Here is a 24,612-nt window from a genome sequence, read left to right as displayed (position 1 = left end):
TCTTGAAATCTAGAATCGTAGTCGCCCTTCATGTTTGCAGCATCTGTGAGTACCCTGTCTGTCTGATGTACAACAGTGGGTGGAATATCACTGATATAGACGGATACAAATACAAATGTTTTCCTCGTAATCTCCATGATACCAAGGCAATGTTTAAGATGTTCTAACTAAATTGTCACCGATCAACTCTCCGGGCAATATTTGAAATGGCCATACGAAATATCGCAGAATATTTCAGTCTGACTGATTTTTTAGCAGAGACAAATATGAATGTTAGCTCCGTAAAGTTCATGGTATTTAGGCAATTTTCAAAATGTTCAACGGAATTGTTACTATGTAGGCAGTACTTAAGATGACCAGAGGAAATACCGTAGAATATTTCACTATGACTGCTGTTTTATATCTCCACTATTAAGTAGTACATAGTATAATTATGTGTGGGGTGACACAACATGCTACTTGTCTGTCTTTTGTTTAAAGCACTATGAAGAGTGCCTTCAGAACCCTGCGCTTAATGCAGATTTGATCAGTTTATCTCTTTAGACGGTTGTCCTCTGCACACACACGGCCACTCTGATGAAGACGCAGAGTGCTTTACTACGAGCCATATAATAATGTGTGTGATACATGCAATGACCATGGTCAACATACATTAATAGCGTACATTTTGATGATGATATTAGTGAGCAGGTCCTACCATTGAAACACCTTTTGGTGTTCAAGATTACACAGCCGTGTGCCTTTTGCGTGTCAACATGATTTACGTGTGTTATTTGTTTGTAACATATTTAGAACTTTTTGAACCCTGAAAGTACACACTGTGCAATGATGAAGAGCAATTTGAATATATGATATTCATTTTGTGTTCAATGTGATGTACAATTAACCTCAATATTTGGTCATGACACTAAATACAGCATAAAGCAGTTCGGGCTGGACTGCCCCTTTTGGGGTGGGACCAAGCCTGATGTGCATATGGTCTTTCCCCTTCTGTAATGGCTTGGCAGGCGAAGAACGATATTCTGGAGAGTTGCCTAGAGCAATGCCTGAGGTTAAGATTCATTCTAAACCTTCCAGCCATCAACTCTTTGTTTTTGCTTTGCCAACCTGAGTGGGACAGTTATGGCAAGTCCTGGGTTCCGTGCCTGCAGGGCCTAGAGACCCAAGCTACTCCTCACTGATGAGGCCCAACAAGACCGAAACATGTTAGGGGATGATTGTGGTCTCGTGCAGAAGGGATGTGACCTAGCAGTTCGGCCTGGACTGCCCCTTTTGGGGTGGGACCAAGCCTGATTTACATATGGTCTTTCCCCTTCTGTAATGACTTGGCAGGCGAAGAATGATGGTCTTGAATGTTGCCCAGAGAAATGCCTGAGGTTAAAATTCATTCTAAACCTTCCAGCCATCACCACTTTGTTTTTGCTTTGTCACCTCGAGTGGGACGGGTGTGCCCAGATGTGGGTCCCATGCCTGCAGTGCCTAGAGACCCCAGCTACTCCTCACTGATGAGGCCCAACAAGGCTGAAACATGTTTGGGGATGCTTGTGGTCTCATGCAGAAGGGATGTGACTTAGCAGTTCGGGATGGACTGCCCCTTTTGGGGTTGGACCAAGCCTGATTTGCATATGGTCTTTCCCCTTCTGTAATGGCTTGGCAGGCGAAGAACGATGGTCTGGAGGGTTGCCCAGAGCAATGCCTAAGGTTACGATTCATTCTAAACCTTCCAGTCATCACCTCTTTGTTTTTGCCGTGTTTGTCACCCTGAGTTGGACGGGTGTGCCCAGACGTGGGTCCCATGCCTGCAGGGCCTAGAGACCCCAGCTACTCCTCACTGATGAGGCTCAACAAGGCTGAAACATGTTTGGGGATGCTTGTGGTCTCGTGCAGAAGGGATGTGACCTAGTGGTTTGGTCTGGACTGCCCCTTTTGGGGTGCGACCAAGTCTGATTTGCATATGGTCTTTCCCCTTCTGTAATGGCTTGGCAGGCAAACAACAATGTTCTGGAGGGTTGCCCAGAGCAATGCCTGAGGTTATGATTCATTTTAAACCTTCCAGTCATCACCTTTTTGTTTTTGCTTTGTCACCCTGAGTGGGACGGTTATGCCCAGTCGTGGGTTCGGTGCCTGCCTGGCCTAGAGACCAGAGCTACTCCTCACTGATGAGGCCCAACAAGGCCGAAACATGTTTGGGGATGCTTGTGGTCTCATGTAGAAGGAATGTGACCTAGCAGTTCGGCCTGGACTGCCCCATTTTGCGGTGGGACCAAGCCTGATTTACATATGGTATTTCCCTTTCTGTAATGACTTGGCATGCGAAGAACAATGGTCTGGAGGGTTGCCCAGAGCAATGCCTGAGGTAAAGATTCATTCTAAACCTTCCAGGCATCACCTCTTTGTTTTTGCTTTGTCACCCTGAGTTGGACGGTTATGCCCAGTCGTGGGTTCTGTGCCTGTAGGGCCTAGAGACCCAAGCTACTCCTCAGTGATGAGACCCAACAAGGCCGAAACATGTTTGGGGATGCTTGTGGTCTCGTGCAGAAGAGATGTGACCTAGCAGTTTGGGCTGGACTGCCCCTTTTGGGGTGCGACCAAGCCTGATTTGCATATGGTCTTTCCCCTTCTGTAATGGCTTGGTAGGCGAAGGACGATGGTCTGGAGGGTTGCCCAGAGCAATGCCTGAGATCAAGATTCATTCTAAACCTTCCAGCCATCACCTCTTTGTTTTTGCTTTGTCACCCCGAGTGGGACGGGTATGCCCAGATGTGTGTCTTGTGCCTGCAGGGCCAAGAGGTCCAAGCTACTCCTCACTGATGAGGCCCAACAAGGCCGAAACATGTTTGGGGATGCTTGTGGTCTCGTGCAGCAGAGATGTGACCTAGCAGTTTGGGCTGGACTGCCCCTTTTGGGGTGGGACCAAGCCTGATTTGCATATGGTCTTTTCCCTTCTTTAATGGCTTGGCAGGCGAACAACAATGTTCTGGAGGGTTGCCCAGAGCAATGCCTGAGGTTATGATTTATTCTAAACCTTCCAGGCATCACCACTTTGTATTTGCTATGTCACCCCGAGTGGGACGGTTATGCCCAGACGTGGGTCTCGTGCCTGCAGGGCCTAGAGGTCCAAGCTACTCCTCACTGATGAGGCCCAACAAGGCCGAAACATGTTTGGGGATGCGTGTGGTCTCGTGCAGAAGAGATGTGACCTAGCAGTTTGGGCTGGACTGCCACTTTTGGGGTGCGACCAAGCCTGATTTGCATATGGTCTTTCCCCTTCTGTAATGGCTTGGCAGGCGAAGAACGATGGTCTGGAGGGTTGCCCAGAGCAATGCCTGATGTTAAGATTCATTGTAAACCTTCCAGTCATCACCTTTTTGTTTTTGCTTTGTCCCCCTGAGTGGGACGGTTATGCCCAGTCGTGGGTTTGGTGCCTGCCTGGCCTAGAGACCCAAGCTACTCCTCACTGATGAGGCCCAACAAGGCCAAAACATGTTTGGGGATGCGTGTGGTCTCGTACAGAAGAGATGTGACCTAGCAGTTTGGGCTGGACTGCCCCTTTTGGGGTGCGACCAAGCCAGATTTCCATATGGTCTTTCCCCTTCTGTAATGGCTTGGCAGGTGAAGAACGATGGTCTGGAGGGTTGCCCAGAGCAAAGCGTGAGGTTAAGATTCATTCTAAACCTTCCAGCCATCAACTCTTTGTTTTTGCTTTGTCAACCTGAGTGGGACAGTTATGGCCAGTCGTGGGTTCCGTGCCTGCAGGGCCTAGAGACTCAATCTACTCCTCACTGATGAGGCCCAACAAGACCGAAACATGTTAGGGGATGATTGTGATCTCGTGCAGAAGGGATGTGACCTAGCAGTTCGTCCTGGACTGCCCCTTTTTGGGTGGGACCAAGCCTGATTTACATATGGTCTTTCCACTTCTGTAATGGCTTGGCAGGCGAAGAATGATGGTCTTGAATGTTGCCCAGAGCAATGCCTGAGGTTAAAATTCATTCTAAACCTTCCAGCCATCACCTCTTTGTTTTTGCTTTGTCACCTCGAGTTGGACGGGTGTGCCCAGATGTGGGTCCCATGTCTGCAGTGCCTAGAGACCCCAGCTACTCCTCACTGATGAGGCCCAACAAGGCTGAAACATGTTTGGGGATGCTTGTGGTCTTGTGCAGAAGGGATGTGACTTAGCGGTTCGGGATGGACTGCCCCTTTTGGGATTGGACCAAGCCTGATTTGCATATGGTCTTTCCCATTCTGTAATGGCTTGGCAGGCGAAGAACGATGGTCTGGAGAGTTGCCCAGAGCAATGCCTAAGGTTACGATTCATTCTAAACCTTCCAGTCATCACCTCTTTGTTTTTGGTTTGTCACCCCGAGTGGGACGGGTATGCCCAGACATGGATCTCGTGCCTGCAGGGCCTAGAGGTCCAAACTACTCCCCACTGATGAGTCCCAACAAGGCCGAAACATGTTTGGGGATGCTTGTGGTCTCGTGTAGAAGGGATGTGACCTAGCAGTTTGGGCTGGACTGCCCCTTTTGGGGTGGAACCAAGCCTGATTTGCATATGGTCTTTCCCCTTCTGTAATGGCTGGCAGGCAAAGAGCAATGTTCTGGAGGGTTGCCCAGAGCAATGCCTGAGGTTATGATTCATTCTAAACCTTCCAGCCATCACCTCTTTGTTTTTGCTTTGTTTGTCACCCTGAGTTGGACGGGTGTGCCCAGATGTGGGTCCCATGCCTGCAGGGCCTTGAGACCCCAGCTACTCCTCACTGATGAGGCCCAACAAGGCTGAAACATGTTTGGGGATGCTTGTGGTCTCGTGCAGAAGGGATGTGACCTAGCAGTTTGGTCTGGACTGCCCCTTTTGATGTGCAACCAAGCCTGATTTGCATATGGTCTTTCCCCTTCTGTAATGGCTTGGCAGGCGAAGAACGATGATCTGGAGGGTTGCCTAGCGCAATGCCTGAGGTTAAGATTCATTCTAAACCTTCCAGCCATCACCTCTTTGTTTTTGCTTTGTCACCCTGAGTGGGACAGTTATGGCCAGTCGTGGGTTCTGTGCCTGCAGGGCCTAGAGACCCAAGCTACTCCTCAGTGATGAGGCCCAACAAGGCCGAAACATGTTTGGGGATGCTTGTGGTCTCGTGCAGAAGGGATGTGACTTAGCAGTTCGGGCTCGACTGCCCCTTTTGGGGTTGGTTCAAGCCTGATTTGCATATGGTCTTTCCCCATCTGTAATGGCTTGGCAGGTGAAGAACGATGGTCTGGAGGGTTGCCCAGAGCAATGCCTGAGGTTCAGATTCATTCTAAACCTTCCAGCCATCACCTCTTTGTTTTTGCTTTGTTTGTCACCCCGAGTTGGACGAGTGTGCCCAGATGTGGGTCCCATGCCTGCAGGGCCTAGAGACCCCAGCTACTCCTCACTGACAAGGCCCAACAAGGCCGAAACATGTATGGGGATGCTTGTGGTGTCGTGCAGAAGGGATGTGACTTAGCAGTTTGGTCTGGACTACCCCTTTTGGGTGCGACCAAGCCTGATTTGCATATGGTCTTTCCCCTTCTGTAATGGCTTGGCAGGCGAAGAATGATGGTCTGGAGGGTTGCCCAGAGCAATGCCTGAGGTCAAGATTCAATCTAAACCTTCCAGCCATCACCTCTTTGTTTTTGCTTTGTCACCCCGAGTGGGACGGGTATGCCCAGAAGTGGGTCTCGTGCCTGTAGTGCCTAGAGGGCCAAGCTACTCCTCAGTGATGAGGCCCAACAAGGCCGAAACATTTTTGGGGATGCTTGTGGTCTCGTGCAGAAGGGATGTGACCTAGCAGTTTGAGCTGGACTGCCCCTTTTGGGGTGGAACCAAGCTTGATTTGCATATGGTCTTTCCCCTTCTGTAATGGCGTGGCAGGCAAAGAACAATGTTCTGGAGGGTTGCCCAGGGCAATGCCTGAGGTTAAGATTCATTCTAAACCTTCCAGCCATCACCTCTTTGTTTTTGCTTTCTCACCCCGAGTGAGACGGTTATGCCCAGTCGTGGGTTCCGTGCCTGCAGGGCCTAGAGACCCAAGCTACTCCTCACTGATGAGGCCCAACACGGCCGAAACATGTTTGGGGATGCTTGTGGTCTCATGCAGAAGGGATGTGAACTAGCAGTTCGGCCTGGACTGCCCCTTTTGGGGTGCGACCAAGCCTGATTTGCATATGTTCTTTCCCCTTCTGTAATGGCTTGGCAGGCGAAGAATGATGGTCTGGAAGGTTGCCCAGAGCAATGCCTGAGCTCAAGATTCATTCTAAACCTTCCAGCCATCACCTCTTTGTTTTTGCTTTGTCACCCCGAGTGGGACGGGCATGCCCAGATATGGGTCTCGTGCCTGCAGGGCCTAGAGGACCAAGCTACTCCTCACTGATGAAGCCCAACAAGGCGGAAACATGTTTGGGGATGCTTGTGGTCTCGTGCAGAAGAGATGTGACCCAGCAGTTTGGGCTGGACTGCCCCTTTTGGGGTGGGACAAAGCCTGATTTGCATATGGTCTTTCCCCTTCTGTAATGGCTTGGCAGGCGAAGAACGATGGTCTGGAGGGTTGCCCAGAGCAATGCCTAAGGTTACGATTCATTCTAAACCTTCCAGTCATCACCTCTTTGTTTTTGGTTTGTCACCCCGAGTGGGACGGGTATGCCCAGACATGGATCTCGTGCCTGCAGGGCCTAGAGGTCCAAACTACTCCCCACTGATGAGTCCCAACAAGGCCGAAACATGTTTGGGGATGCTTGTGGTCTCGTGCAGAAGGGATGTGACCTAGCAGTTTGGGCTGGACTTCCCCTTTTGGGGTGGAACCAAGCCTGATTTGCATATGGCCTTTCCCCTTCTGTAATGGCTTGGCAGGCAAAGAGCAATGTTCTGGAGGGTTGCCCAGAGCAATGCCTGAGGTTAAGATTCATTCTAAACCTTCCAGCCATCATGTGGAAACAGAGAAATTGATATGAGGCCGGGAAGCCCAAGAGGAAACACACCAACACAGGTTACAAAGGACATACAAAGCGCTTTATTTCAAAGTTACAAAGTTACCAAAGTCAATTGACATACGAATAGCTATTCGGCCCTCTGACTAACACGCGAACCTTCAACGTAAGGTTCGCACTGAAAGTGGGAGAGACCGATCATCAGGATGCTTGGGTTTTTATACGTTTTGTCCTGCATTGGCCAGCCCTCTCGCAAGTTAACCATTCTTGGAACTGTGGCTAGGGTTCGTAGCCAGGTCAAACACACAATTTACATAATTTGATCAGTTCCGCTGATACAGTTACATATTTACACACAGGTTAAAGAGAGGACAAGGTCTTAGTTCGTGACCCTAACAAGTGGCCTGCGGACAAATTATTTATTCACGTGTGCGGAGGTCACCATGGCCGGAGTCTTACTCAAAATGTCATTCGGCCTCCATTTTGTGATTCAGGGTGACTTCCACACTGCAAGAGTACCTAAAATGGCGGCTAGATCCAAGATGGCGGCTTACACAATACAATAAGGTCAAGACCTTGCCGCGGAACCTATTTACATAGTATTCTTTAGACAACTTGGCGTAGACCAACATACATTCAAACAATGCGATTGGGGTCACAATATTATATCGATTTCCACAGACCCTCCTTTTGGCCTATGCCAAGTGCTAATACATCATTTCCTAATGCTTTCGAAAATAACTGAATGCATTATCATCCATAGGTTCCGCATCATTGTCCGAAATGTCAATAGCCATAAAGTTGTTCATAAGAACTTCTTGCAACATGAACTCTTTAGATGCTGTCTTCGGGGTGTATATCTTATGCCCTATCGCGCTCATTACCTGAGCACAACATCCCCCCATCATTCCACATATACTCGGGAGGCATTGAAAACAACAGCAAAGAACTAACAGAATCCCTAAAATACCTAAAATGACAGAAAGCACCTTCCACCCCCAAGAACGTAAAGAATCCCAAAACCAAGTACTAAGGTTTCAGTCTCCTACAGGGATATGGACTTCAGAACTGAGAGTGTGTAAATTCTGAATTGCTTTAAAAATTGTTGGCGAAGAATCTGGTACGAAAACACAACAAGCGGACCCCACTAATTTACATACTCCACCTCGTTCGGCTAAAATGACATCTAATGCCATTCGATTTTGAAGTGCTACCAATCTTATCGCCTTTTGCTCTAAGGTCATATTGTAAAGTATGTCCGTGGTCCGGTTGATCGTTTTCTCCAACACCCTCGCTAATCCCCTAATGTTTTCTGAATTTGCTATTTGTCCCCAAAAGGGCACTACTAATTGGGCTATATCCCCGAACGCTTGTCCAGGGGTGTCTCCATTACTATCCCGTCGCGGGCGAGCCTTAGATACCTCTAAGGTACTGGCTATAAATACACCTGGTAACAATATCCCTAAATAACAAGTCCCCTGCCAATCCTTGGGCAACCAGGGAAAAGCTAAACTACCACAAACAAAATAAACAGGTCCCCCTACATACAAAGGCCTATTTTTCCCAGTCAAATTTACAGTATTTACACAAGGCTCGAAGTCTCCCATTGGCCTAGTGCCATTTCTTTGTACACAGAAGGGAACTGAATCAGGACTATGATTCACAGAATAAGAAGGAGGCATGGCATCCTTATTGCCTATCGGAGCCATCTTAAAAGAAACTAGATTTTGGAAAGGAAAAGATAGTTTATCAGACGGCCTAATAGAAGCGACGTTAGGTTTACTTCTATTTGCGAAAAGCGAGCATCCCAGGGGAGTCCATTCACGTTTTTCAAATTCATTCAAATTAGTCCCATCGAAGTTCCCTGAGATGCTATCATTCCATCGGCCAAAGAAGAGTGCTCTAAGAGAGGCATAGCAAGAAGTTGTTAAAGGTAAGGGATGTATATACCATCCCAGTCCCTTGTTCCCATGTTGTGGTAAGTGAGTGCAGATCCAACAATTACTCTTATTAAAAATAGCATGCGTAGCATTCATCACTATCATCAAAGTGTTATTATGATATTTCTGTCTATGCCGAGAGTCCCTAGGGGACAGAGTGTGAAGGTGTACAGAGGGAGTCAAAACAATTTTGGTCGGTAACAGAGGCTTCAAAGGATAAATTTCTTCAAAATACCAAAGTCCCACGGCAGCAGTTGCAAAAGTAACAATAATCAGAACGAGAACACAACAGTACGTTTTCGGGGCCCAGGCACATTGTTCATTGTTCGATTTGGTCACCTCTTTATCTAATAGTTCAATACAGGGAGCAGCGGTGAAGGCGGCAGGCATCATGGTCATCCCGATCGACGGCCCCAATGTTCGTTGCTGGCGGCACTTCGGCCGCGCAATTTCTTTAGTCCTTCCCAACCCTAGCCAACAGAACCCTCTTTTTCTTTTGTTCGAAAAAAAGAAAGACAACAGTACTTCAATCACTCTTTTCCTTCCAGATGCACGATACTCGTGCCGTAGTTCTATTTTCGTGGTCGAAGGTTGTACCTGATGGTACCCAAGTTTGTTGAATCCAAAAGCAAAGTATCGTCGCTCCCTGAGGGGAGCGTCCTGTCGGTGGCGACGGAAGTCGCAGAGCTCGAAACAAGATTTTCCAGAAGTGATTGATCAAGAGAGTAGGGAGACAATATGGACAGCTCCCCGAGCTCCTCAGGCTCAGAGAATTTCTCCGACGCAATCACAATGCTGCCTGCTACTCCGAGATCAGAGATTGTAGCACCAGTGAGGGGTTCTGTTTCTTCTGTAGCGTGTGGCGTCGGGTGAGGGATCTTCTTAACGTGTGTTGCATGTATCCAGTTCTTCTTTCCTGCCACCCGCACTGCCGTCCTGGTGACCAATAATACCTAGTAGGGTCCGCGCCAGCGAGGCGCAAGACAGGAAGACCTCTCGTAGGCCTTCACCAGGATCCAGCTACAGGGTAGTATATCGTGTCCTGGGCCCGTAAACCGTACAGGTAAGGCAGCATTCACCTGGTGGTAAATGAAATACAGTTTTTTAGTCAATTGATTACAGTAATCTATGAGCAATACATTATCCACATCCCTCAGGGCTTTAGGTTTAGGGAGACCCCAGATATTAGCAGGCCTTCCCATTACCACCTCGAACGGAGAGAGCCCAGTTCTAGTCTGGGGTGTGGTGCGCATAGCTAACAACACAATAGGTAAAGCGTCGGGCCATTTTAGCTTAGTGTCGGCACATGTTTTTGCAAGCTTGTTTTTCAGAATACCGTTGTGTCTCTCTACCAACCCCGCACTTTGAGGGTGCCTAGTGGAATGAAAACGTTCTCAATCCCTAGGGCAACACATATTTGCAACATTACGGCTGCGATGAAATGGGGGCCGTTGTCCGACCAAATTATCCTCGGGAGCCCAAATCGCTTGAAGTACTCTTTCACCAGGATCTTTGCGGTGGTCATAGCGGTAGCATCTTTGACAGGGAAAGCCTCGACCCATTTGCTAAAAGCACAAATGATGACAAGAACATATTTCAAGTTATTACATCGCTCCATTTCAATAAAATCAAGGTGAATGGTTTCAAAGGGGACAAAGGGGGGCCCGAAACTTCCCCTTGGAGTCACTGTCCCTTTACCCACATTATGCTGCAGGCAAATCATGCAATTCTGAACATGTCTCTTTGCAGTTTCCAAAATGTTATCATTCACCCAAACCTGCTGTAATATCTTCGTAATTTGCTGGGCACACACATGCGTTGGACCGTGTGCCATTGTAACCATTGCTAATACATAAGAATCAGGAAGCAACCATTTCCCGTTGGATGCGTCCACCCAACACCCTTCATCATCCAATTTTCCCATGCCTTCAGCCCACTTCCTAGACTCTTCAACTGAGGCATCAGTCTGCATGTCTCGCACAGACCCAATGCCTTCATCTATTATACAAACATCTCTCACTTCCCTTGAGGTGTACATGTCTGTGCTAAGGTCTGTGGCTGTTTGTCTAGCTATCAAATCTGCAAAAGCATTTCCTCTGCCCACATTGTCTATGACCTTGCGATGTGCTGCACATTTCATGATCGCTAATTGTTCAGGGAGTGAGAGCGCTGAAAGTAGTTGTACTATTAAGGGACCATGCTGAATCTTGGTCCCATGTGAGGTCAGAAACCCTCTTTCCGACCACAGTTTTCCGAAGTTGTGAGCCACCCCAAAGGCGTACTGGCTATCCGTATAAATATTGACTCTATGCCCTTGGGAGAGCTCACAAGCGCGGGTCAACGCTATAATCTCCGCGGCCTGCGCGGAGTTATGCGGAATCCTTTTAGTTTCAACAATCTTGTTCAAAGTAGTAACTGCATAAGCAGCTGTAGATGTGCCATTCGAAGTTTGAAGCAGGAGCCATCGCAAAACAGCTCCCCTTCCGCATTCTCCAAAGGAGTATCTGAGAGGTCTATCCTGCCCTTTGTTTCTTGTTCGGTGGCATACAGGCAGTCATGTGATCCTTCATCACCGCAAACATCCCCTCACTCTGTTTTACAGACGCAGCGGCAGCAGCAACAGCGCGCAGACATCGCGGCAAAGCACATGCAACAGGATCGAGGGCGGAGGAATAATAGCCGCACGGCCTATTCTTCCCTCCATGTTCCTGTGTTAACACAGACAAAGCACATCCATCACATTCATGCACAAACAACACAAAGGCCTTATCGTAATTTGGTGTACCCAGAACCGGTGCTGAACACAGCGCGGTTTTGAGAAGCTCAAATGATCGTTGATGTTCCGATTCCCATGGCAGTGGCAGAGAAATGCCCTTCTTCGTCAAAGCCAACATCGGTTTTACCACTAGGGCAAAATTCGGGATCCACAGTCTACAGTAGGATGCCATCCCTATCAGGGCTCTGACTTCCTTCTGTGTTTTTGGGACATACATGCCAGAAATGTGTTTTATTCGTTCAGGTGTCAATCTTCTCCCCTCCTTTGACAGGAGGTAGCCTAAATAGGCAACCTCCTGGCAACAATATTGAAATTTTTTAAGTGAAGCTTTGTGACCATTTTCAGCTAAATGAACAAGCAACAATATAGTGCCTTCCTTACAAGCTTTCTCAGAGTCTGCAGCCAAGAGCAAATCGTCTACATATTGAAGCAGCGTGCAAGTAGGTGGCAATTCAAGGGTGTCGAGCTGCTCCTTTAAGGCTCTACTATAGATACTAGGACTTTCATTATACCCTTGAGGTGCCCTTGTGAATGTAAACGAGCGTCCCCCCAAGGTGAACGCGAACAAATACCTGCTCTCCTCATGTATCGGAATACTAAAGAAGGCGTTTTTCAAATCTACGACACTAAAGTGTGTAGCCGTAGCAGGGATTATTGTTAAGATCGTTGTTACATCAGGCACGATTGGAAATTGTGGGGCTACCACCCGGTTAATAGCACGAAGATCTATTATAAACCGGTACGGAATTGCATTGTCGCCTTTCCTATATACTGGCAAGATCGGGCTATTACATAAGCTACCTGTAATCTCTTCGATCACTCCACGATGTACAAAATCGGAGACAATGCATTTCAGAGCACGCTCACCTTCAATTAAAATTTTATATTGCGGAATGCGCGGTAGCTTAACCCCATGTTTCAAGACTATCTTTACAGGCTCGATGTGCAATATCCCGACATCATTGTCGTCTATTGCCCACAAACATTCCGGGACAATGTCAAACTCGGGAGGTAGAGGTCGGGTCAAGTACTGGGAGTTAAAGGGTTGCTGTGGTGAAACTGTTAATCTTGTTCCGTCAGGGGAACAATAAATCACTGCATTTAGTTTCTTTAACAAATTCAACCCTAGCAAATTTTCTCCGCAGTTTGAAGTAAGAAGAAAAGGGCACTGGTCTGTGAAAGGACCCAAAGAAACAGATACCGGCGCAGAAACCGGACAAACAGTTGGTATACCAGAGAACCCTATAGAAACGTTAGTTTGCCCTGACAGTGGGATGTTTGGAACCCTAGAATGGTCAATGGAGCACTTTTGTGCTCCAGTGTCAATCAAGAACTGGTGTTTCCAATTCCCCACCAACAATTCAACGTAGGGGCCCTTCTGAATAACGGGAATAGGTAAAGGTTCCAAACGCTGCTTCGGGCAATCCTAGTAAGGCAGAACTTCGTCAAAGGGAAGTTCTTCAGAAAGATAGGCAGCAGAAGGGTGATCAAATATATTTCTCGAGTCCATACTCGGAGTCTTATTTTCCCGTGAAAAAGGTTGTTGTGGATCTTGTAGAAGCTGACCCCTATCAGGGCCCCCCACTCCGGGGCGGCCCCTTGGTCGCCTACCCATACCTCCAAATGTGCCTCCTGACCTCTGACGAAGGGCAGGGCACTGTGCTCGCCAGTGACCTTCCTGGCGGCAATAAGCACACTGATTAATATTTATAGAATTCAGAGGAGTATTTCCTCTTGGAATGTACTGACCTCTAGTCTGTGTCGTACCTCCTCTGGGGTTTCTGACAATTTTCTGCAACAATACCTTAGTCTTCAAGTCGCCCCTTCTTTTTTCGATTTTCTCTTTTTCATTATTAACCCGATTCTCATAATACTGAGCCATATGCAAAACCTCTGACTGAGATTTTGCCTGCCAAGCGCTCTCTGAGGACATAATTTGTGACTGGATGTCGGGCAACAATCCACGTACAAATTTGTCCACAAACAACCTCTTCCCCGACTCTGTGCCTAAATCCTGTCCACTGAAGTCAGAGAACACCTGTTCAAATCTATTAAAGAATTCAGTAGTACCTTCAGTTTTCCCTTGGACGCAGGCCGTAAGCTTGTCCCAAATAATCCTTTTTTCTGGGATTATAGTTTTTAGTTTAGCAACTATTCTATCGGGTAAGGTAAGTATTACCTGGGGTGGTTTCTCACCAGCTGGTCGTTCCCCATCTATTCTAATCAGATTTACCCATGTATCTCCTAGCCCCGGCACATCGTCTACTGTCCGTATCTGTTTCCATACATCAACTGGCAAAAGCACTGGAAACAATAAGTCCATGTCACTTAAGGTGAACACAGAAGACTATAAGACGGATTCTATCTCTTTATAAAACCCTGTCGGGTTTTTCCTAATATCAGGGACTGATTGTCTAATCGTGTTCACTTCCTGTCGAGAGAACGGGACGTGAACAAACTGCGATACGTAATGTGCAGGGATATCCACCGCGGGAGTACCAGCCGCCGCGTCGGCGGGGATTTCTGCTTTTGGGACAAGGGTTGGAGGGACCTCTCTCATAGGCAACTGAGATATAGGGACCTCCGACCGCTTACTGAGCAATAGGGCCAAATCGAGCGCTAAAGCAGCTGTAGAAGTGTCGGGCGAAAAAGCTCTTTTACAAATACCTAATAACTCTATGGGGCAACCAACCGTCTTCCTTATACATTCCTCCTGTAAGTGCTGTACCATCACTTGGATTACCTTTCTTTGCATCTCTACCGTGTATTGACTGTATGTGTTATACACCTCATCTGGCGGTATATGATGAATCCGAGATCCATCGAATCGCGTCTTTGGTACAAATTCGTACTTCCTCAGGTGCTGATCTCTGGCACGAAAGGAACCGTTTCTGTACATATATCCTATCGTCCTCATCATCCTCGTTTTGTAACTTTTCAAAATCCCTCCTAAACTCAAACAACCTATCAACATGTCCACATACTTTCTGCTCCGTATCCCTCGAAAGTGCCAAAGCATTCAGATCTCTCACCCCTTGTGGGAGATCCGAAGTCTGCAATCTACCCCACATTACACCTAAGTGAATCCCCAGTCCTTCAATAAAAACATTTTTCTCGGGAAAATCGAGCAAATTAGATAATGTTGAAAATGCTTCAGTTTGATCACCTTTTTCCATGCAATGCTTAGCCCAAGCGAATAGTTCCTGTTTCCTGCCCGCAGGAACAGTACTACGAGTCACAATTGTTGACCCTGCACCGGGATCTGTTTTAACGAACACGGGACTCCCCGGAATCGAAAGTGTAGGTGGACTTAACAAGGGTGCAGGGGAAAGAGGCAGTGTAATAGACAGAGGAGCGACAACCAAAGAACTAGGAGCAGTAGGCTGTGCAGGGGGAGTAGGAATAGCAACGGCAACAATAGCAGGAACGGGCAAGGTGCCCACAACAGGAGCATACGGAGGTGGCGCTGAAGAATCAGGCCTCCGTTCGTTCAATATTTTCTCAATAAACTCCTCGGAAACATGGAAATCTTTAGAGGGGTAAATTTTCTGGACCCCGAGCGAGAAAGCTCTAACCATTTTCTGGGCTTCTTCTACTCGTTTTTCCTTGTCATACAACAATGCCTTTTCGGCATTTGTTTTATGACGACGTGCATGTTTATCCCTACTTTTAAGCTGCTGCAATGCTTCCTTTTTCCAATTTTGTAACACATCAAAGGCTGCTGGCCTAGCCTTTTTCTTAAGCAAGATCGATTCTAAGTATTCAATACGGGGGATCTCAAAACTACCATTGATTGGCCACTGAAATTCTGAGGCATTTCTGGTCTGTCTGTGCCAAATATCATTAAATACAATACTACCAATGCCATACTTAAAGTACATAGTACACGCGGGCGACCCCTCCTGTGGTGCCGGACGGCTAAATTCAAAAGATTGTCGATCACTGCGGAACAGAGCCCTAAAGCAGCTAGACAATTTCCCAGGCATTTCTCAAAGAATTGGTGTTACCTGGTCCAATAATTGTGTCTGCAGATACAATACGCCAAATTCAAATTGTCAGGGTTAAATTAAGAGCCGGGTCACGACTGCACCTGACCAAACCTAAGGAGGACCGTACGGTTTATAAAGGACTTCAACTAACAAATTTTTACCTGCGTTCGGTGGTTTCGGCAAATCTGCCCGCCTCGTCAAGATGCCGTGTCAGACCGCACGACTATCGCCCAAGGATCGGATCGTGCAGCGCTGCTGAGGTATCGCGTCTCGATCGGTCGGGCCCGCAGAATCACACCGTCCGATCCCGATTCGATAGTCTGCGTCAACCTTCAATGATCCGGCATCAATCTTGAGGGTCCCTATTCGGGCGCCAACTGTGGAAACAGAGAAATTGATATGAGGCCGGGAAGCCCAAGAGGAAACACACCAACACAGGTTACAAAGGACATACAAAGCGCTTTATTTCAAAGTTACAAAGTTACCAAAGTCAATTGACATACGAATAGCTAATCGGCCCTCTGACTAACACGCGAACCTTCAACGTAAGGTTCGCACTGAAAGTGGGAGAGACCGATCATCAGGATGCTTGGGTTTTTATACGTTTTGTCCTGCATTGGCCAGCCCTCTCGCAAGTTAACCATTCTTGGAACTGTGGCTAGGGTTCGTAGCCAGGTCAAACACACAATTTACATAATTTGATCAGTTCCGCTGATACAGTTACATATTTACACACAGGTTAAAGAGAGGACAAGGTCTTAGTTCGTGACCCTAACAAGTGGCCTGCGGATATATTATTTATTCACGTGTGCGGAGGTCAGCATGGCCGGAGTCTTACTCAAAATGTCATTCGGCCTCCATTTTGTGATTCAGGGTGACTTCCACACTGCAAGAGTACCTAAAATGGCGGCTAGATCCAAGATGGCGGCTTACACAATACAATAAGGTCAAGACCTTGCCGCGGAACCTATGTACATAGTATTCTTTAGACAACTTGGCGTAGGCCAACATACATTCAAACAATGCGATTGGGGTCACAATATTATATCGATTTCCACAATCACCTCTTTGTTTTTGCTTTGTTTGTCACCCTGAGTTGGACGGGTGTGCCCAGACGTGGGTCCCATGCCTGCAGGGCCTTGAGACCCCAGCTACTCTTCACTGATGAGGCCCAACGATGATCTGGAGGGTTGCCTAGCGCAATGCCTGAGGTTAAGATTCATTCTAAACCTTCCAGCCATCACCTCTTTGTTTTTGCTTTGTCACCCTGAGTGGGACAGTTATGGCCAGTCGTGGGTTCTGTGCCTGCAGGGCCTAGAGACCCAAGCTACTCCTAAGTGATGAGGCCCAACAAGGCCGAAACATGTTTGGGGATGCTTGTGGTCTCGTGCAGAAGGGATGTGACTTAGCAGTTCGGGCTCGACTGCCCCTTTTGGGGTTGGTTCAAGCCTGATTTGCATATGGTCTTTCCCCATCTGTAATGGCTTGGCAGGCGAAGAACGATGGTCTGGAGGGTTGCCCAGAGCAATGCCTGAGATCAAGATTCATTCTAAACCTTCCAGCCATCACCTCTTTGTTTTTGCTTTGTCACCCCGAGTGGGACGGGTATGCCCAGATGTGGGTCTTGTGCCTGCAGGGCCAAGAGGTCCAAGCTACTCCTCACTGATGAGGCCCAACAAGGCCGAAACATGTTTGGGGATGCTTGTGGTCTCGTGCAGCAGAGATGTGACCTAGCAGTTTGGGCTGGACTGCCCCTTTTGGGGTGGGACCAAGCCTGATTTGCATACGGTCTTTCCCCTTCTCTAATGGCTTGGCAGGCGAACAACAATGTTCTGGAGGGTTGCTCAGAGCAATGCCTGAGGTTATGATTCATTCTAAACCTTCCAGTCATCATCTTTTTGTTTTTGCTTTGTCACCCTGAGTGGGACGGTTATGCCCAGTCGTGGGTTCGGTGCCTGCCTGGCCTAGAGACCCAAGCTACTCCACACTGATGAGGCCCAACAAGGCCGAAACATGTTTGGGGATGCTTGTGGTCTCATGCAGAAGGAATGTGGCCTAGCAGTTCGGCCTGGACTGCCCCATTTTGGGGTGGGACCAAGCCTGATTTACATATGGTATTTCCCTTTCTGTAATGACTTGGCATGCGAAGAACGATGGTCTGCAGGGTTGCCCAGAGCAATGCCTTAGGTTAAGATTCATTCTATACCTTCCAGGCACCACCTCTTTGTTTTTGCTATGTCACCCCGAGTGGGACGGGTATGCCCAGACGTGGGCCTCGTGCCTGCAGGGCCTAGAGGTCCAAGCTACTCCTCACTGATGAGGCCCAAAAAGGCCGAAACATGTTTGGGGATCCGTGTGGTCTCGTGCAGAAGAGATGTGACGTAGCAGTTTGGGCTGGACTGCCCCTTTTGGGGTGCGAACAAGCCTGATTTGCATATGGTCTTTCCCCTTCTGTAATGGCTGGCAGGCGAAGAACTATGGTCTGGAGGGTTGCCCAGAGCAATGCCTGATGTTTAGATTCATTCTAAACCTTCCAGTCATCACCTTTTTGTTTTTGCTTTGTCACCCTGAGTGGAACGGTTATGCTCAGTGGTGGGTTTGGTGCCTGCCTGGCCTAGAGACCCTAGCTACTCCTCACTGATGAGGCCCAACAAGGCCAAAACATGTTTGGGGATGCGTGTGGTCTCGTGCAGAAGAGATGTGACCTAGCAGTTTGGGCTGGACTGCCCCTTTTGGGGTGCGACCAAGCCTGATTTGCATATGGTCTTTCCCCTTCTGTAATGGCTTGGCAGGTGAAGAACGATGGTCTGGAGGGTTGCCCAGAGCAAAGCGTGAGGTTAAGATTCATTCTAAACCTTCCAGCCATCACCTCTTTGTTATTGCTTTGTCACCCTGAGTGGGACGGTTATGCCCAGTCGTGGGTTCCATGCCTGCAGGGCCTAGGGACCCAAGCTACTCCTCACTGATGAGGCCCAACAAGGCCGAAACATGTTTTGGGATGTTTTTTGTCTCATTCAGAAGGGATGTGACCTAGCAGTTCGGCCTGGACTGCCCCTTTTGAGGTGGGACAAAGCCTGATTTACATACGGTCTTTCCCCTTCTGTAATGGCTTGGCAGGCGAAGAACGATGGTCTCGAATGTTACCCAGAGCAATGCATGAGCTTAAGATTCATTCTAAACCTTCCAGCCATCACCTCATTGTTTTTGGTTTGTCACCCCGAGTGTGACGGTTGTGCCCAGACGTGGGTCCCATGCCTACAGGGCATAGAGACCCCAGCTACTCCTCACTGATGAGGCCCATCTAGGCCGAAACATGTTTGGGGATGTTTGTGGTCTCGTGCAGAAGGGATGTGATTTAGCAGTTTGGTCTGGACTGCCTCTTTTGGGGTGCGACCAAGCCTGATTTGCATATGGTCTTTCCCCTTCTGTAATGGCTTGGCAGGCGAAGAACGATGGTCTGGAGGGTTGCCCAGAGCAATGTCTGAGGTCAAGATTCATTCTAAACCTTCCAGCCATCACCTCTTTGTTTTTGCTTTGTCACCCCGAGTGGGACGGTTATGCCCAGTCGTGGGTTCCGTGCCTGGAGGGCCTAGAGACCCAAGCTACTCCTCACTGATGAGGCCCAACAAGGCCGAAACATGTTTGGGGATGCTTGTGGTCTCGTGCAGAAGAGATGTGACCTAGCAGTTTGTGCTGGACTTCCCCTTTTGGGGTGGGACCAAGCCTGATTTGCATATGGTCTTTCCCCTTCTGTAATGGCTTGGCAGGCGAAGAACAATGTTCTGGAGGGTTGCCCAAAGCAATGCCTGAGGGTAAGAATCATTCTAAACCTTCCAGCCATCACCTCTTTGTTTTTGCTTTGTTTGTCACCCCGAGTTGGACGAGTGTGCCCAGATGTGGGTCCCATTCCTGTAGGGCCTAGAGACCCCAGCTACTCCTCACTGACAAGGCCCAACAAGGCCGAAACATGTTTGGGGATGCTTGTGGTGTCGTGCAGAAGGGATGTGATTTAGCAGTTTGGTCTGGACTATCCCTTTTGGGTGCGACCAAGCTTGATTTGCATATGGTCTTTCCCCTTCTGTAATGGCTTGGCAGGCGAAGAACGATGGTCTGGAGGGTTGCCCAGAGCAATGCCTGAGGTCAAGATTCAATCTAAACCTTCCAGCCATCACCTCTTTGTTTTGGCTTTGTCACCCCGAGTGGGACGGGTATGCCCAGACGTGGGTCTCGTGCATGTAGTGCCTAGAGGGCCAAGCTACTCCTCAGTGATGAGGCCCAACAAGGCCGAAACATTTTTGGGGATGCTTGTGGTCTCGTGCAGAAGGGATGTGACCTAGCAGTTTGAGCTGGACTGCCCCTTTTGTGGTGGAACCAAGCTTGATTTGCATATGGTCTTTCCCCTTCTGTAATGGCTTGGCAGGCAAAGAACAATGTTCTGGAGGGTTGCCCAGGGCAATGCCTGAGGTTAAGATTCATTCTAAACCTTCCAGCCATCACCTCTTTGTTTTTGCTTTGTCACCCTGAGTGGGACGGTTATGCCCAGTCGAGGGTTCCGTGCCTGCAGGGCCTAGAGACCCAAGCTACTCCTCAGTGATGAGGCCCAACAAGGCCGAAACATGTTTGGGGATGCTTGTGGTCTCGTGCAGAAGAGATGTGACCTAGCAGTTTGGGCTGGACTGCCCCTTTTGGGGTGCGACCAAGCCTGATTTGCATATGGTCTTTCCCCTTCTGTAATGGCTTGGCAGGCGAAGAACGATGGTCTGGAGGGTTGCCCAGAGCAATGCCTGAGATCAAGATTCATTCTAAACCTTCCAGCCATCACCTATTTGTTTTTGCTTTGTCACCCCGAGTGGGATGGGTATGCCCAGATGTGGGTCTTGTGCCTGCAGGGCCAAGAGATCCAAGCTACTCCTCACTGATGAGGCCCAACAAGGCCGAAACATGTTTGGGGATGCTTGTGGTCTCGTACAGTAGAGATGTGACCTAGCAGTTTGGGCTGGACTGCCCCTTTTGCGGTGGGACCAAGCCTGATTCGCATATGGTCTTTCCCCTTCTCTAATGGCTTGGCAGGCGAACAACAATGTTCTGGAGGGTTGCTCAGAGCAATGCCTGAGGTTATGATTCATTCTAAACCTTCCAGTCATCATATTTTTGTTTTTGCTTTGTCACCCTGAGTGGGACGGTTATGCCCAGTCGTGGGTTCGGTGCCTGCCTGGCCTAGAGACCCAAGCTACTCCACACTGATGAGGCCCAACAAGGCCGAAACATGTTTGGGGATGCTGGTGGTCTCATGCAGAAGGAATGTGGCCTAGCAGTTGGGCCTGGACTGCCCCATTTTGGGGTGGGACCAAGCCTGATTTACATATGGTATTTCCCTTTCTGTAATGACTTGGCATGCGAAGAACGATGGTCTGGAGGGATGCCCAGAGCAATGCCTGATGTTAAGATTCATTCTAAACCTTCCAGGCATCACCTCTTTGTTTTTGCTTTGTCACCCTGAGTGGGACGGTTATGCTCAGTCGTGGGTTTGGTGCCTGCCTGGCCTAGAGACCCAAGCTACTCCTCAATGATGAGGCCCAACAAGGCCAAAACATGTTTGGGGATGCGTGTGGTCTCGTGCAGAAGAGATGTGACCTAGCAGTTTGGGCTGGACTGCCCCTTTTGGGGTGCGACCAAGCCTGATTTGCATATGGTCTTTCCCCTTGTGTAATGGCTTGGCAGGCGAAGAACGATGGTCTGGAGGGTTGCCCAGAGCAATGCCTGATGTTAAGATTCATTCTAAACCTTCCAGTCATCACCTTTTTGTTTTTGCTTTGTCACCCTGAGTGGGACGGTTATGCTCAGTCGTGGGTTTGGTCCCTGCCTGGCCTAGAGACCCAAGCTAATCCTCAATGATGAGGCCCAACAAGGCCAAAACATGTTTGGGGATGCGTGTGGTCTCGTGCAGAAGAGATGTGACCTAGCAGTTTGGGCTGGACTGCCCCTTTTGGGGTGCGACCAAGCCTGATTTGCATATCGTCTTTCCCCTTCTGTAATGGCTTGGCAGGTGAAAAACGATGGTCTGGAGGGTTGCCCAGAGCAAAGCGTGAGGTTAAGATTCATTCTAAACCTTCCAGCCATCACCTCTTTGTTATTGCTTTGTCACCCTGAGTGGGACGGTTATGCCCAGTCGTGGGTTCCATGCCTGCAGGGCCTAGGGACCCAAGCTACTCCTCACTGATGAGGCCCAACAAGGCCGAAACATGTTTGGGGATGTTTTTGGTCTCATGCAGTAGGGATGTGACCTAGCAGTTCGGCCTGGACTGCCCCTTTTGGGGTGGGACCAAGCCTGATTTACATACGGTCTTTCCCCTTCTGTAATGGCTTGGCAGGCGAAGAACAATGGTCTCGAATGTTGCCCAGAGCAATGCATGAGCTTAAGATTCATTCTAAACCTTCCAGCCATCACCTCTTTGTTTTTGGTTTGTCACCCCGAGTGGGACGGGTGTGCCCAGACGTGGGTCTCTTGCCTGAAGGGCCTAGAGGTCCAAGCTACTCCTCACTGATGAAGCCCAACAAGGCCGAAACATGTTTAGTGATGCTTGTGGTCTCGTGCAGAAGGGATGTGACCTAGCAGTTCGGCCTGGACTGCCTCTTTTGGGGTGCGACCAAGCCTGATTTGCATATGGTCTTTCCCCTTCTGTAATGGCTTGGCAGGCGAAGAACAATGTTCTGGAGAGTTGCCCAAACAATGCCTGAGGTCAAGATTCATTCTAAACCTTCCAGCCATCACCTCTTTGTTTTTGCTTTGTCAGCCTGAGTGGGACGGTTATGCCCAGTCGTGGGTTCCGTGCCTGGAGGGCCTAGAGACCCAAGCTACTCCTCACTGATGAGGCCCAACAAGGCCGAAACATATTTGGGGATGCTTGTGGTCTCATGCAGAAGGGATGTGACCTAGCAGTTCAGCCTGGACTGTCCCTTTTGGGGCGGGACAAAGCCTGATTTGCATATGGTCTTTCCCCTTCTGTAATGGCTTGGCAGGCGAAGAACGATGGTCTGGAAGGTTGCCCAGAGCAATGCCTGAGGTCAAGATTCATTCTAAACCTTCCAGCCATCACCTCTTTGTTTTTGCATTGTCACCCCGAGTGGGACGGGCATGCCCAGATATGGGTCTCGTGCCTGCAGGGCCTAGAGGACCAAGCTACTCCTCACTGATGAGGCCCAACAAGGCCGAAACATGTTTGGGGTTGCTTGTGGTCTCGTGCAGAAGAGATGTGACCCAGCAGTTTGGGCTGGACTGCCCCTTTTGGGGTGGGACAAAGCCTGATTTGCATATGGTCTTTCCCCTTCTGTAATGGCTTGGCAGGCGAAGAACAATGTTCTGGAGGGTTGCCCAGAGCAATGCCTGAGGTTAAGAGTCATTCTAAACCTTCCAGTCATCACCTCTTTGTTTTTGCTTTGTCACCCTGAGTGGGACGGTTATGCCCAGTCGAGGGTTCCGTGCCTGCAGGGCCTAGGGACCCAAGCTACTCCTCAGTGATGAGGCCCAACAAGGCCGAAACATGTTTGGGGATGCTTGTGGTCTCGTGCAGAAGAGATGTGACCTAGCAGTTTGGGCTGGACTGCCCCTTTTGGGGTGCGACCAAGCCTGATTTGCATATGGTCTTTCCCCTTCTGTAATGGCTTGGCAGGCGAAGAACGATGGTCTGGAGGGTTGCCCAGAGCAATGCCTGAGATCAAGATTCATTCTAAACCTTCCAGCCATCACCTCTTTGTTTTTCTTTGTCACCCCGAGTGGGACGGGTATGCCCAGATGTGGGTCTTGTGCCTGCAGGGCCAAGAGGTCCAAGCTACTCCTCACTGATGAGGCCCAACAAGGCCGAAACATGTTTGGGGATGCTTGTGGTCTCGTACAGCAGAGATGTGACTTAGCAGTTTGGGCTGGACTGCCCCTTTTGGGGTGGGGCCAAGCCTGATTTGCATACGGTCTTTCCCCTTCTCTAATGGCTTGGCAGGCGAACAACAATGTTCTGGAGGGTTGCTCAGAGCAATGCCTGAGGTTATGATTCATTCTAAACCTTCCAGTCATCATCTTTTTGTTTTTGCTTTGTCACCCTGAGTGGGACGGTTATGCCCAGTCGGGTTCAGTGCCTGCCTGGCCTAGAGACCCAAGCTACTCCACACTGATGAGGCCCAACAAGGCCGAAACATGTTTCGGGATGCTTGTGGTCTCATGCAGAAGGAATGTGGCCTAGCAGTTGGGCCTGGACTGCCCCATTTTGGGGTGGGACCAAGCCTGATTTACATATGGTATTTCCCTTTCTGTAATGACTTGGCATGCGAAGAACGATGGTCTGGAGGGTTGCCCAGAGCAATGCCTGAGGTTAAGATTCATTCTATACCTTCCAGGCATCACCTCTTTGTTTTTGCTATGTCACCCCGAGTGGGACGGGTATGCCCAGACGTGGGCCTCGTGCCTGCAGGGCCTAGAGGTCCAAGCTACTCCTCACTGATGAGGCCCAAAAAGGCCGAAACATGTTTGGGGATGCGTGTGGTCTCGTGCAGAAGAGATGTGACCTAGCAGTTTGGGCTGGACTGCCCCTTTTGGGGTGCGACCAAGCCTGATTTGCATATGGTCTTTCCCCTTGTGTAATGGCTTGGCAGGCGAAGAACGATGGTCTGGAGGGTTGCCCAGAGCAATGCCTGATGTTAAGATTCATTCTAAACCTTCCAGTCATCACCTTTTTGTTTTTGCTTTGTCACCCTGAGTGGGACAGTTATGCTCAGTCGTGGGTTTGGTGCCTGCCTGGCCTAGAGACCCAAGCTACTCCTCACTGATGAGGCCCAACAAGGCCAAAACATGTTTGGGGATGCGTGTGGTCTCGTGCAGAAGAGATGTGACCTAGCAGTTTGGGCTGGACTGCCCCTCTTGGGGTGCGACAAAGCCTGATTTGCATATCATCTTTCCCCTTCTGTAATGGCT

The sequence above is a fragment of the Ambystoma mexicanum genome, chromosome 3q (genome assembly GCF_040938575.1).
Source record: "Ambystoma mexicanum isolate Mex_15411 chromosome 3q, UKY_AmexF1_1, whole genome shotgun sequence".
Taxonomy (NCBI): domain Eukaryota; kingdom Metazoa; phylum Chordata; class Amphibia; order Caudata; family Ambystomatidae; genus Ambystoma; species Ambystoma mexicanum.
Note: the sequence above shows the minus strand (reverse complement) of the source record.